Source organism: Eupeodes corollae, chromosome 3 (genome assembly GCF_945859685.1).
Source record: "Eupeodes corollae chromosome 3, idEupCoro1.1, whole genome shotgun sequence".
NCBI classification, from domain to species: Eukaryota; Metazoa; Arthropoda; class Insecta; order Diptera; family Syrphidae; genus Eupeodes; species Eupeodes corollae.
The window spans coordinates 32,754,042-32,767,251 of NC_079149.1; the positions used below are offsets into that span (position 1 = coordinate 32,754,042).

The 13,210-nt window shown below is 32.9% G+C and overlaps 2 protein-coding genes across 4 annotated transcripts in view; one reads left to right on the forward strand and one right to left on the reverse strand.

Annotated features, from left to right (window-relative positions):
- LOC129952066 (sodium channel protein 60E) overlaps positions 1-13,210 on the reverse strand; it is a 362,037-nt gene that overhangs the window by 123,881 nt on the left and 224,946 nt on the right. The window lies entirely within an intron of this gene.
- The window catches only part of LOC129952068 (mitochondrial thiamine pyrophosphate carrier-like), a 151,195-nt gene that overhangs the window by 80,753 nt on the left and 57,232 nt on the right, over positions 1-13,210 (forward strand). Inside the window, exon 1 of one of the 2 annotated variants that reach the window (XM_056064496.1) lies at positions 11,469-11,529. The exons of the other annotated variant lie outside the window; for it this stretch is intronic. The gene's annotated coding sequence lies outside the window, so the exon portion shown is untranslated. Of the gene's footprint in view, positions 1-11,468; positions 11,530-13,210 lie in introns of those variants that run through there. 2 annotated transcript variants of the gene reach the window in all.

Sequence of the window (13,210 nt, forward strand, 5' to 3'; positions counted from 1 at the left end):
CGTATTTTAAAATTAAAAAGCAACTGTTTTGATGTTGCGAATGTTGTGTTTCCTTTCTGCAGCACTTTCTATCCAGAGAAATAAGACAAAATGCCTCCGTTCCGTACGGAAGTTTCATTTCAAAACAGCATATCCGGTGTGTAGATTTGGTCTATGTTTGAAGATGAACATACGTGCATAACATATACTCGTAGTGCAAGCCTGCAGCTTGTTTCAAACAGACAGACAACGGTACTCTATTATTGCTATAAACAAACACACATACACAAAATCCAAATACATACTATGCTCAGGAAGGAAACTTTTGTATATAATGAGTTCATTCAAAGGACATTGCCATTTAGACTTTTCTGGATGTCAACATATTTCTAAAAGGAAACAAACGTTAAAGTCATCGTTCAATTTAGTTCAGTTCAGTCTTCAGTTCGGTTTATCTTCTGACTTCATTTGCTTTTTATTTTCGTTTTGCTAGAAGCGATACAGTACCGTAATGATCTTTATTATATCAACCCCAACATTAAGTTCATGAGAGGTTCAGGTTGATAACAATATGATACAAGAGGGTTGGTTTTCGTTTTAAAAGGATGTCAATTCCTAGAAATGTCAATTTAAAAGTTTGAAGCGAAAGTGAATAAATTTCTACCAAAGCTAATTCGAGGGTCAGGTGGGTGAGTGTTAAAAGGTTTGGATGTTTATAAATTCTAGATGGTTTTCTATTTTAAATTCAAGTTTAATTTTTTGGATTTTGTTTTTTTTTTAACATTTTTAATGAAAAACTCTTGTAAGAGGCCTTGATCAAAGTATCTATGTATGCATTGTGTTCGGTTTATTTTGAAGTTTGTTTATTTGTGTACTTTGTGGCACATCAAACTAATTGCATAATATTCATGAAGTAATTAAGGATGGCATTTTTTTGTATTTAAAATTAAACGAGAAATATTTATGTGGGTTCATTTCAAACTTACCTGTATACCTTTACATCAAGAGACATTAAATAATTAATTAGAACATGCATAAATTAACCAATAGGCCCTATAAACCAAAAACAAACCACAGCACCACGAACGACGACTCCGACGACAACAACGACAATAACGACGACACAGAGCGGAACACTAGGCCAACACACAACTTTTAATCCGGATCGCATTGCTAATTGAGGTATCCTAAATTCAACACCTAATCCCGACATGGTCAACGCAAATGGCTTTTGCCATTCATGGGCGCTCCTCTGGCCTCTGGCACTTTGAACATTGCCAATTCGAATGGTTACCGATTGCCGATATTCCTACGAGTAGGTTCCTATATTCCTTCCCCTGTGACGATGACGATGATGGTGGAAAATGAAAATGGAAACGTTGATACGATGTTTTCCGGCGCAAACCCATTGAACTGCATTTCCTCTACATCCACGATGCACACTTTATGTGCCCTGCACTCTATTTAGTTATTAAAAATTCATGTCAGAAACAGCATGATGATTGCTTTGTACATATGTATTGTATTCATATAGTATATAGTATAGAAATATCAGGGATATTTATGGTCAAAAACCCAATGGTAATACGATGAATTGCAACGGTGGCGGTGAGGGCTCAAAGCCCTATACCCAAACCTCTTAAAACTGGGAGACGACGAATGTTTTATGGTAACGATGTGTGGTAAATGCTCGGCCTCTGGTATGCTGTTTGTGAACGAAATTAAGGATATTTTTGTTTTGTTTGTAAAATAAAAATAAGGGAAGTTGAAATAATGTAATGCTCTTTTTTAAACAAATCGAATTTTGACATCGCATTTAAAATGATGAGAACAAAGTAATGTTGCATCAATACATATACATAGAAAGGTTATATTCAATTTGTGTATCTAGGACGAATTTTTATTAGGTCAATTGAGTTAAATTATATTATTTGGAATGCTCAAACAAATTCCATAGTGGGAGCTTACAGATATCAAATGATGTTTGAAACTAGTTCAAAGCCAGATACCATAGAGCTTAATAAATGAAAGACTAATTCTGGACTGATCTAAGATAAGGTACTCACTTGGAGCAAATCCAGACAAAAATGAACTTTGGTGGTGTATGTTCATTTGTATCTTAGGTCCTTGAGCATTTCTAAAAAGTTCCCTAGTTTGGAGAGTAGCAAAAATACTAACAGCAGTGATTTTTTTGGAAACTACTTTAAAGTGCTCTTTGAAGTTCTTGTCATTCTACACATGGAAAGGATCATGAAACTTGTTTTGATACAAATGATAGATTTGGAGGAAATGGCCAAAGAAATTGGGTCTAGCACATTAAGTCAGTTAAAGTATATAAATTTGCATAATTAAATCGAGATATTTTAACTGCAAGAAGAAAATACCCTCATTTTAAAATAAAAACTATGTTTTTGAATTTAACTTGATGCCTAAAAAAGATGTTTATTTAGCAACTGTTTGTGGACAATATTTTTGTTTTACTTTTTTAAAGGTTTTTCCAGTCAGTCAGTTGAGAACTAGGGCTTAGTGACTTACAACTCAACACCAATCCTGTGTGCGTGTAATGTTGTCAGAAATAGAGGGGACCCACTTATTTAAGCCGAACGGCTAGTTTGAGAAAGGACTTTTCATAACGAGAATTACTCTTGAAGAATTTGTCAATTCCTCGCAAGAAAAAAAACTTTAAATCAGTTATCGAACCCAAGACCTCTGGCATGACAGTCCAACACACTAACCATCACGCCACGGGTACTACCATATCGCTAACAATCTATGTTTTTTCGAAATAAAAGTTTTTTTCTGTGGTCTTAAGTTGGTAGCACTATAATTTGACACCTATCAAACTCAGCTGTCATTTGAATTGTCATATTATTAATATTGTCTTAATAATATTATATTTAAAACCGATCGCCTAGGTTAGGTTAGGTTAGGTTGGAGAAGCTGTCCAAATGTCATTGACTCACCTAGACCTCAAGGGTATATTGTGATACCACTAATGAGGTTACTCATGGGAGAGTAATGAACTTAAACAAACCATTTCGTACTTTCAATAAAGTTAAAGAGACGTTTTGTGTCAATCGTTGCCAGTTCACTGGTGTTATCGAAGAAGGGATTACCGAGAAAGTTATTCCTTTTATTGGAGAGTGCTGGACATGTACATAGAAAGTTTTGGACCGTTTCCTCTTCCTCCTCGTCCATGAAGCTTCTACAGAAGTCATTTGTGTAGACCCCTAGCCTCAGGGCATGTCTTCGTATTAGGCAGTGTCCTGTTTTTACTCCAATTGTAGAGCTTATACTTTGCCTACTCAGGGATATCAAGCCTTTTGACCGTTTTAAGTCTATGCTTGGTCATATTTGCTTGGTTGCTAGGCAACCAACTTGTGTAGCAAGTGGTGTTCCTATGTTATGTTTTTGTCTAACATTAGGCAGAAGTGTTCCGTTTTTGGCGAGCTCATCGGCTTTGCAATTTCCCGGAAGGTCTCTATGGCCCGGCAACTAAATGAGGTGAATATTAAACTGTTCCGTCATCTCATTTAGAGATGAGCGACAATCGTGGACTATGTGAGAGTTTGTGGAGACAGACGCGAGAGATTTAAGAGCGGCTTGGCTGTCCGAGAAGATTCGTACAACCTTGCAAGATATAACGTTTTCCTTGAGCCAGGATAGTGCTTCTTAAATCGCCATTACTTCTGCCTGGACTATACTACATTGATTGGGAAGTCTATTTGATAGACTGAGATTCAGTTGTTCCGAATAGATACCACTTCCAACTCCGTGATCGGTCGTTGAACCGTCTGTATAGAAGTGTACCGCATTGTCTTCCAGGGGTCTCTCTTCTTCCCAGGATGATCTTGAAGGGATGGGCACATGGAAGCTTTTACCGAATACCATTTTTGTGGTGGTATAGTCTAAGCGACCTGGGATAGATCTGCAATTGTGTAGAATAGTAGTATGTTCAGTATTGTTACTGTTCCATTGAGAGGTGGCTCTAAGCCTCACACATGAGTTGGCTGCCACCATTTTGGAAAAGATGTCAAGAGGTGTTAGGTTTAAAAGCACTTCCAGTGCTTCGGTTGGTGTTGAGCGAAGTGCTCCTGTGATGCAATACCTGGTGACCGCTGGCTTTGTTGAGCTTATTTATATTTACCATCTTGTCCAGTGCGGTTCACCATACGACAACTCCATAAATGAGTATCGGTCTGATTACCGAAGTGTATAGCCAGTGGGTTATTTTTGGGGAGAAGCACCATTTTGATCCTATGGCCTTTTTACAAGTAAAAAGCGCTACAGTAGTCTTTTTTACTCTCTCATCAATATTTGTCTTCCAATTTAGTTTTTTGTCTAAAATAAGGCCTAAATATTTAGCTTGGTCGGAAAAGCTTAATGGTATTCCTTTAATCTTGGATGGGCTAATCTAAGGAATTTTATATCTTCTCGAAAAGAGTATTAATTCTGTTTTATGTTGACGTCCAAGCCACATTGCTTAGCCCATTTTGTTAGCCTATTTAAAACATTTTGTAGGAGTTCCTAGAGTATTTCCCAGATACGGATATTACAATGTCGTCAGCATAGGCAATCACCCTGAAACCCTCTGCTTCCAATGGTGTAAGTAGGTCGTTTACTACCATCTTCCATAAAAAAGACGAAAGGACCCCACCTTGGGGGGTGCCTCGATTCACCGATCTGGTGGTAGTAAAACTTTTCATGTCCTGCTTTTGAGCATGAGACTTATAAGATCTATGAGTGGTGTCTCTAATTTCAGCTAATCCATTGCTGTTGTGATCACCTGACGTTGTTGAAAGCTCCTTCAATATTTAGGAACGCTACAAGGTTATATTCTTTGTATTCGAGGGAATATTCAATCATACGTACCAGCGAATGAAGTGCTGATTCTACTGATTTTCCCTTAGAGTAAGCATGTTGAGCTGTGGAAATGAGACATGGTTTTAAGTTAAGTCTGATGTAAATTTCAATCAATCTTTTCAAGGTTTTAAGAACTAAGGATGATAGGCTGATTGGTCGTAGATCTTTAGGGTTAACGTGTGAGGGTTTCCCTGCTTTGGGAATGAAGACTACTTCTGCCATTCTCCAGGCTTTGGGAATATATCTCGACCTTAAACAGCTTGTCAATATGATCATGTCTGAGCATTTTTGTAGTTCGGCCGGAATAATTCCGTTTGGTCCTGGAGATTTATATGGATCAAAGCTGTCTATGGCCCATTGCAGTTTTTCCCGCATTATTAGATCAACTAAATCGCTTGTAGAAGCTTGAGACTCTGATGTTAAGTCGTTCAGTATGTTAGAGCTACTTGGAAAGAGGGTGTCTAATAACAGATTAAGAGATTCTTCATCTGTGATAGTCCACGTGCCTGCTTCTGTCTTTAAAGAACTGGGTATTGTTATACATTTTGAGAGAATTTTCCTGAGTCTTGAGGCTTCTGAAGTATTTTCTATTTTACCACAATAGTTTCTCCAAGAAGACCTCTTACTCTTCCTTAATTCTTGTTTATACTGCTTTAGAGCTTGTTTGTATAAGTCCCAGTCAGAAGGAGATCTAGTGTACTTAGATCTATTGAAGAGTTTGCGACAACTCTTTCTGAATGGTTCTAGTTCTTTACGCCACCAATGAAGTTTCTCTTTACCCTTTTAAATGGTTACAGGAATGATTCATTTAAGGCTTCGGTGAGATGATTCACAGAAAGGTCTTTTTGAGACATGCCGGATCGCCTAACTATAAAAAAAGATAAAAGTTTAAAGTTTGCTATACAAAAATACACTTTTAGAGAATTACAAAATTGTTATCAATCAACAACAACAAATTACAAAATAGTTAGCAATCGAAAATAATTTGAAGATATTTAAACAAAGGGGAGGTGCTACTGTTGTCATAAGACTCGTGTTTTATTATGCACACTGACTGCGGTCAATCTCGTGTTGGGTAGGCTGTCCTAGGCTAGATGGGTTTGGAAAAAGCTTATTGAACGATACCTAATTTGAGATAGCTGACGAAAAACAACTTTAACCTGTTCACAAAAGGCAGACGATTATTTAGATTCCCAGTCACAAAATGATTGTAAAAAAAGAGGCTGCAATGCGACCCACACTGATAACTTCCCATCCCGTCTGTCGATTTGTCTTGCTTAAAAGTATGTAGGTTTTCGTGTTGGGTTAAAAAACTTGGTTCTTGATGGTTAAAATTAATTTGAAGTCAATACCTTCTATTGTTAACGAGATATCGTGAACCGAACATCAATTTTTCGAAATTTGAGTATACCATATTTTGTAGGTTTTATTTTTTTTATGAAAAACGGACCGTTGGATTCTTATAAAAAAATTACTGAATGTCGAAAACATTATTTTCTGCCAGACGAAATAAGTTTAAAGGTAATATCTTTAATTTTTAAAAAGATATAAAAGTCGAAAATCAATTTTTACCTTTTTTTATTAATTTTGTTTTAGGTTTTTATTTTTTGTAAGAAAACTGTCAATTCGATTTTTTTATAAGATGTAATTAGTAGTACCCGTGGCATGATGGTTAGTGCGTTGGATTGTCATGCAAGGGGTCTTGGGTTCAATCCCTGCCTGTGCCAGCTAAATTTAAAAAAAAAATAATTTTCGCGGGTACTACCTCTTGCGAGGAATTGACAAATCCTTCAAGAGTAATTCTTGTCATGAAAAAGTGCTTTCTCAAAATTAGCCGTTCGGATTCGGCCTTAAATTGTAGGTCCCTTCCATTCCTGACAACAGTACTCGTACACAGGAATGGTTGAGAGTTGTAAGTCACTAGGCCCTGGTTCACAACGGACTGTTGCGCCACCCCATTTGATTTCAATTAGGTTGAACATAATATCTCAAAGCTTTGAAAAGATATTTAAGTTGAAAATCAATTTTTGCGAATTTTTATTGATGCCTTTTTTAGGTTTTTATTTTATATAAAAAAATGTCAAATCGAAAAACATGTCAAAATTTTACCAGATGTCAAAAACGTTATTCTTCGTTGCACAAAATATTATTTTGGACGTAAAATCATTTTTTGTTCGTAAAATTTATGAAGTGACAAATATTTTTTTCAGTTTTTTTGATTTATAAAAAATACTCTAATTGGAATATTTCCCAAAAATATATTTGTTTGTTATCGCGAAACAATATATAATAACAAATTTAATTGAAGTCTCTCTCGTGAGATATTTTGGGTTTACCAAAATTTTCACCTTTTTTTTAAGTTGCTATGTTAAAAACTCCACCCACTCAATTTTTTTGAGAATCCTTTCTGTATTTTTCTAAGCTGTTGACGACGAAAAAACGCGCGAACGTACTGACGCACGAACGTACTGACGCACGAACGTACATACGTACACACGCATGCACAGATATTTCTCTAAAAATCTTTTATTTTGACTCTAGGGACCTTGAAACATCGAGAAATGTCAAAATTTTCAATTTCACAAATCGTTCGTCCTTCTTTCCTTCCTATGGGAAGTTCATAAATTATGATAAATAAAATTGCTAATCTAAATGAAAGCAAATCGTTTAGGAAAAGATTAATAAATTAGACAAGATATCTGTTCTGTTTGATTCGTCTTTAAAATTGAATACTTTGGCTTCTAAATTGTTATTTTGTTTAAATCCGAATAACTTTTTATTTTATTGTTCTCTGCTCAAGGCTTCAAAAATTAGTTTCTATGCATAAATCCTGAACATAAAAGTTCGAGATAACATTATGTTAAGCTAAAATCTTCCAAGTGATTCATAAAATACAAATGTTTTTAAAATAAATACCACTCCATTGTATGTTTTTACTCAAATAAATCCTTGGATAGATATCGCATGTAAAATATAAATCCTGCTTTTATTTCTATGACGTAAAATACTTGAAATCATTTGGAAGGATTTGCATTTTTATTTTAAAATAAGGTACTTCCTTTTATTTCTTTCAAAATAACTCTTTTTCACTTTTTCATTGACAAGTTTCTTAAACAATAAAATTCAAATTTCTTTTACCAGTTAAAAGTTAAAACAAACAATGTTATTAACTTAAGCTATGAATTATGTACTAAAATTTAAGTATTTAGAGTATTATAAAGCTTCATAAAGTCCCTTTGACTTTGTGGTTTTCTTCAAAAAGAATTCTTTTGCTTTAACATCCCGTGAAATTAATGTTTAAACTTATGTACTTGAACATTCATATATGTATGTACTTTAGAGCAACAACGTTTCAAACACAAGAGCTCTAGATGAAGAATTTGTCAAGGAATTTTTGCGTGCTACACGCACAGTACAAGTTTTATATACATCTATACATAAGGATGTTTGGATATATCAAAAAATTTCTTACAATCACAAAAAGGACTCGTCAAGAGTTAAATTGTTTTTTTTTTCGTTGTTGTTTTTGAATGAAAGCAGTATAACATTTTTTTTTTCTTTTTTGAATGAATGGGTCATTAAATAAATGAACTTCTTGGTATATGTATGTATAAGCTGAGCTGAATTCTTCTATAGGCCAAAAGCTTAAAGAAGGGTCAATGTTCACAAAGAGGAAATGACAAAAACGCGCAACAGTCATTTTTATACGTACACAAGTAAACAACAAAGTAATTTCTAGCTTAAGGACATTTATTTATAAGCTTAGCCCCCATGGATATAAATACTAAAGAAAAATATTGCTAGCTTAAGTGTGTGGGTATATTTATATAACAACGGCTACTAGAGTGGACTTAACAAATCATCAAGGCGGTTTCTTTTTTGTATGCAATGACGTTGTGTGGTCTTAGCAAAAATTCATATTATGTGACAGGATGAATTGTTTATAAGTTCTGAAGGAAAAGGAAGGTGGAAGGTTTTATGTGTCAAATTGCGATTTGTTTTTGTGTAATATTACTTTATTGATTAGAAGCTACTTTGTACACAAGTACATAGTATAATTTAATATTCCTTTAAGGGTATCAAGGAAGTCATTTAATTTTGTATACTTGTTGGATCAGTTCTTCAAGATTATGTTTGTGTTCTTTTGTTTGTTATATGAGTACATAATCCACCTTCAGGGTCATGTACATAAAACAGATTATTATTTTAATTATTTTGAGAAGAATGGCAATAAAAAAACAATGGCTACCAAATTATTAATGCTCTTGGTAATATTAATTAAAAACAGAATTAACTTAATAATTTATGAAGTACACATGTGTGTACTGATTTATTGGGTTTTCGTTTTATTGTATATTTTCTTCTTCTTAATATATATAAGTTACGTGTAACGAGGTTTTTCCGCGATGGACTACTAAACTACTTAACTGATTTTAATTAAATTTGTACACAGTGTGCAGTTTGATCCAACTTGAAAGATAGGATAGCTAACATCTCAATTTATGATCGTAAAATTATTCACTTCCCATAGAAAGTTATTGTAATGGGTCCGATTTGTCGAATAAAAAGCGTTGACATTTTTCGGCGTTTCAAGGTCCCTAGAGTTTGAAATAAAAGATTTTTAGAAATATGTCTTTGCGTGCTTGTGTACGTACGTTTGTACCTCCGAACGTTTCCGACGTTTTTTTTTGTCTTCCATAGCTCAAGAACCAGAAGAGATATCGACTTCAAATAATTTTTTTATACAGATAATAAGGCAGAAAGATGCAGAAAGGGCTCTCAAGAAAATTGCGTGCGTGTTTTTTTTACCATAGCAGTTTAAAAAAAGATGAGAATTTTGGTTAACACTAAATATCCTATGACCAAAAACGCTAGAGACTTGACTTAAATTTTATATAATATATTTTAACGTAATACCAGTATATTTTTTGGAAAAAATCCAATTACGGGTTTTTTCATAAATCAAAAAAACTGCACAAAAAAATTTGTCACATCAAAAATTTTACGAATACAAAATTATTTTATCTCCAAACCAATTTGTGCAGAGAAAAATAAAATTTTAAACATCAGGTAAGATTTTGAGAAAAATCGAATTGACTGTTTTAAAAAAAAAATAAAAATCTAAACGACAAAATTGATAAAAGTTGTCAAAAATTGATTTTTGGCTCAAATATCTTTTCGAAATCTTAAGATTATGGCTTCAAACTTATTTAACTCATAAGAAAAGTCGTTGTTAACGTTCGGAAAAATTTTGAGAAAAATCGAATTGACAGTTTTTCTTACAAAAAGTAAAAACCTAAAAAATAATTAATAAAAGTTGGTAAAAAGTGATTTTCGACTCAAATATCTTTTCAAAACGGCATTCAATAAAATTTTGAGATTGAGATTTGACAGTTTTTTCACAATAAACTAAAAACCAAACAAAAAATTAACAACAAATTTGTAAAATAGATTTTCGTCCGAAATATCTTTTCAAAACTTTGAGATATTGGCTTCAAACTACTTTTATCTTTTAATAAATATTGTTGTCAAAATTCATAAAAATTTTAAGAAAAATCGAATTGACAGTTTTTTTTTATAAAAAATGAAAACCTAAACAACAAAATTAATAAAAATTGTCAAAAATTGATTTTTGGCTCAAATTTTTTCTTACAAAAAATAAAAACCTAAAAAATAATCAATACAAGTTTGTAAAAAGTGATTTTCGACTCAAATATCTTTTCAAAACGGCATTCAATAAAATTTTGAGATTGAGATTTGACAGTTTTTTCACAATAAACTAAAAACCAAACAAAAAATTAACAACAAATAGGTAAAATAGATTTTCGTCCGAAATATCTTTTCAAACAGCCAGACAATTTCCGCATTGTTCTTAAGAGAAATAATGAATTGATTCAGAGTATTTTGGCTCAGTCTTCGGGCTATTTTGTTGATGTTGACGAAAGTAACTTCCAGATACAATAGTTGGTACCAGACGATCAAATTGAATTTTTCAATTGAGTGCATATACCTAGAAGCTACCAGATAATCCTCGATTAAAGATTGGTTCACATATTATTCTCCTGCGTAATTTAAAACCACCTCAATAATGCAATGGTACACGTTTTGTCATCAAAAAGATCACTCGAAATATTTTGGAAGCAGCTGGAAAGTTTAAAGGAAAAGTGGCCACATATTCCAATGATACCTCCAGATTCTAAAAAGGTTACATTTTCTTAATTCGTTTAGCTTTTTTAATGTATATAAATAAGTGTCAAGGCCCACAATGTCCATTTGTGATTTAGATTTTCATTTAGAGTCCTTATCCTTCAAATCCCAAACCATACAATTTGTATACCAGCTTAAACGTTTCCGTCTTCCTTCGTAAATAATAACTTCATTGTAATATCAGTTTTGAAGGTTGTCATGTTTTTTTTTTTGGATGGCATCTATTTAAAAAAGCATTGTTTTACCCATTTCTAATTTGCTTCTACCGTTCCCCTTAAATAATTTACAACAATGTAATATGACCAAAAAACGTTAGCCACAGCAACGCGTGGCCGGGTCAGCTAGTTTTTATATTACTATATTTTTCTATATTATGTTAAAGCATTTTTCTTTTTTTTTACTTTCAGGTAAGTGAAACATCGTTTATGAATTGAATATATGGAAAGTATATGAAACGAGTATTTATTTTTATAAAACTATGTATTTTTTAAAACTCAAAAAAAAAACATTGCATAATTTTTGTAGATATTAAAATTAGCAGTTTAGAAATTTATTTAAAGCACAACTATGAAAACTCTTAACTTAAATTCGTTTCCCAGATTTCATTAAGAATATACGTTATATTTTTTTTGTTTTTATCTAAACTTAATGATAAAGCTTACACCATAAAATCAAGGGAATTTTCATCTATAGAAAAACTAATTTACTTTTGATATTATTTTTGCTACCTACAACATTACAAAGTCATTTGAAATTCTCAAGAAACAAACTAAAAAAAATTAAGTTTAAAAGTAAAAAGAAAACTTTAAATCAATTTTTTTTTTATCTTATACATGGAAAGTTTTCACATCTTTAAACACTCTCTTCTTCTTCTACATAAATTGCTTACCAGTTCTTACTGAGTTATATTCTTTTTTTCTTTGTATATTTGTGTGTTTTCAAATCCAAAGTGATGAACAACTTTTTAATAGGAAGGATTCTGATTGAAATATAGCTACATATATAACAACACTGACCAGTGGTGGAGAACCTATACAAACTTGCGTACCAGCAGTAAGTGAGTTTTTCGAAGCAAATTAAAATCAAGAAAACAAATTTAAAAGACAAAAATTCAATTTTCCACTAAGAAACAAGTGATTTTTTAAGAGTTACAAGAGATTGAACAAAACTAAAAACGGTACGGTGGATATTATTTAATGTTTGAAGATTATTTCATGATGCGGTTAGCTGCGGCTGTGCCTCATTTTGTCTATCCGCTTAGTTTAATTATAAATGGTTCAATGTTGGCTTCCAGTACTTTAATCGAAGCGAGCTTGTCGCCTTAGACATAACTATGAGCTTTAATATAGCTCAGTCTGGAGGCATTAAATTGCACGATCTATGCGGTCAATTAACCACCCCTAACGTGAAATTAACTGTTTACAGAATTCACAACTCAAATAGTTCTTTATTACACGTGCTGAAATTACATCTCATTTAAGCCTTATCTTCCAATTTTAGCACAGATAGAATTTGTTTTCATCGTGGAAGCACTCACCATTTACAGTAACTTTGCAATTTTCATTATTTTTGAAGAAGTAGGACCCAATGATTTAATCAGGCCTTCAAACAGTGACGTTTTCTGGATGAATTGGCAGTTCTTGAAATTCTTGAAGTTATGCTCGTTCACGTATCCATTTATCCAAAAATAAACTTAGACTTTAAGCATAAATTTTGCTATAGCAAAGTGAATCTTCAATCAGCTTTTCGAGGACTCATTTGCCGAATATTCGATTCGGCTTCCATATTTGCAATAGTTTCATTTTGAAACACTTCGTACCTAAATCCTTTCGCGAAATTGCTGTTCACGGCGTCGAATCGAAAACTGAAGTTTTGCTTTTGTATTCACGAGAAAGTTTTCCACTTATCGTGGATTAATTTTGTAAACACTTGAGACTGTCTGAAACAATTCGGATTATTCATTTTATTTCGCATTAACCAAAACACAAAGCTGCTTGGAAAAATATTGGAAAAACAAATAAATGAAGTATAATCTGTGCTTTATACAGATGTATTGTAAAGGTGGTTAAATTTTAAGGGCCGATGTTGATTTTGAATAAAACACAAATTATTTAAGAAATTATTGTCATTTCTTTTTATTAGGTTATATTAGTATGGAACA